The following is a 2,500-nucleotide window of genomic DNA, read 5'->3' as shown; positions in this document are numbered from 1 at the left end:
TTGAACTAGTTCCGTCTAGAGGGCAGGATCTTTTGTCACGGCACCCGCTCAAACTTTCAACAGTTGCAACTGCCGTGACAAAAGATCCTGCCCTCTAGACGGAAAGTGCAACGTGCGGAATACCATCTATCAAGCAGAGGTCACAACATCTCAGTCAAAGCAAACTTACATCGGTCTTTGCGACACATCATTCAAATCACGTTATAGAAACCACACATGTTCCTTTAGAAATGAACGCTACAGAAATTCCACTGAACTTAGTAAATATGTATGGGGTTTGAAAGACAAGAAAGTCGACTATCACATTAAATGGCGGATTGTTAGGCATGCGAGATCCTATTCAAATGTAACGAAGAAGTGTAATTTATGTCTGTGGGAGAAATACTATATAATTTGTAGACCAGATTTGGCGACCCTTAACAACAGAAATGAGCTTGTAACAAGTTGCAGACATGCAAAGAAATTCCTTCTCAATACCATAATTATTTAAGGCTTATTTTTAGCAGCTCACTGGAAACAGTTTGTATTGTTTAACCGTTGCTATGCACCCCAGCCTATAGTGAATTGCTACCGCTATTTTCAAAATCACTGTAAAACACCATGTATTCCTTCTTTTTGGCAGTTGCCTGATGATTGCTTCGTGAGAAGGATGAAACTCGGAGTAGCAAATAAATGTTTTTGACCTAGTTCAAGTCTACGTATCTATATATATATATATATATATATATACCAAGTTTATAGTGTGGTGTGAAGGGGAAGAGCGCTCAATGCCATTACAAGTAGAGTGAAAACAAAGTAAACACACAAGGCAAAGATCAGCTGTTGCTACTCTGAGTTTCACGCCGGTTGGCGATCTTCAATTTGATCTTCAATTTGAACTGTCAATTTATCACGTTATTTCATGTAGATATATATGTATATGTATATATGTAGATATATATGGCTTTATAAGCTCAACCTCCATCCCAGACATCAGCACTGCACTAATGAGGCCCAGAAGGCCGAAACAGTACTGTCTGCAGTTAGATATAGCTCTTTGGCATTACAAAGCTTTTGCTTTCATGTCCAAATTGAGGGATGAGTCATTGCCACTAGCAATTGCGCATGCTCACTAGCTCACTAGTTTGAGCACTCTGGCATGGCTTAGATGTACCACTTGTGTGGGACATTTGGGGTGGCTTTATAAGCTTAACCTCCATCCCAGACATCAGCACTGCACTGATGAGGCCCAGAAGGCCGAAACAGTACTGTCTGCAGTTAGTTATATATATATATACGGTTGGTTGACCTAATGATGAACTCCCAGTAAGAGGATCCACAGGATACAATGTCTCGACGCGAATTTGTAGTTAAGTGTACATAAGGAAAAGCGATGAGGAGACAAACTCTTGACTGTTCTGGACGAAGTTTAATACAATGTTTCGAAGACGGCCGAAACGTGGTATTGAACTTCGTCCAGAACAGTCAAGAGTTTGTCTCTTCGTCGCTTTTCGTTACGTACACTTAGAGAGAGAGAGAGAGAGGGCTGTAAGAATTAAAACATACCTACAAGGTAATTGCCCTACAGGGCTGTTTCGTAAGGCTTGAGACAACATAGAGCATGAAATTACTTGGCAAATTGTTTGCCGTGCTAAGCCGTACAGCAGTTCAACTAAATGTAATTTATTCTTGAGCGAGAAATTTGTCATCATCTGTGAACCGGAGCGCTGTACATTGAACAAAAGAAACGAGTTAGTATCATCATGCAGGCACCGAGCGAAGGCGCTACGACAGAACAATGGGCTTAGCACCTAAGCACCAACATGTATGTAAATTTACGTAGTGTTTGTGATATAAAAATAAGTGCGCAGCACTGTGAATAAAACTCCTGAAGAGTGAGGCTTCAAGCCTTACGAAACAGGCCTGTAGGGCAATTACCGTGTAGCTATGTTTTAATTCTCACAGCCCTCTATATTTACACTCTACCTTGTAATGAGCACTCTAACTGGCTCGATTGCCACCTCTTTTTGATTATACATTGTAGCATCGCTGGGGTTTATATACATCAGTAGCGTGATCGTTACAAGATTCAAACTTGAAAAACAATGGTAAAAAGCATTTGTAAATTTATGATTGGTTCTTGAGGATGCGATTGAATCTAAGGAGAAACTTTTCACTTGTGCCTGCAAGTTGATACAAGTTCATTACATTTGTTGAGCGTTGCCATGTCCGGTTTATATAGAATATAGAATTTTACAAATTGGAAGCCACCAAGTACAATCAGCTCCTGCATGACAATATCACAAAAACCTACAAAAAGGCAGAGTACAACGAATTAAACAAAATTGATGTGAAAGCGAAAACAATCACCGAGAAACTCCGCATTGATGACTGTGTTGAAATGACCGCTACAAAAGAAGCTTTTATCACCCTAAAAGGCCACAAGGACAATTTTGAGAATAAACCAAACCCGTCAAAACAGGGGATCGGAAGGATTAGCAAACAAATCCTCAACAGTATC

The sequence above is a fragment of the Montipora capricornis genome, chromosome 3 (assembly GCF_036669925.1).
Source record: "Montipora capricornis isolate CH-2021 chromosome 3, ASM3666992v2, whole genome shotgun sequence".
Classification (NCBI taxonomy): domain Eukaryota; kingdom Metazoa; phylum Cnidaria; class Anthozoa; order Scleractinia; family Acroporidae; genus Montipora; species Montipora capricornis.
The sequence above is the reverse complement of the archived record's forward strand: the minus strand, read 5'-3'. Positions refer to the sequence as shown.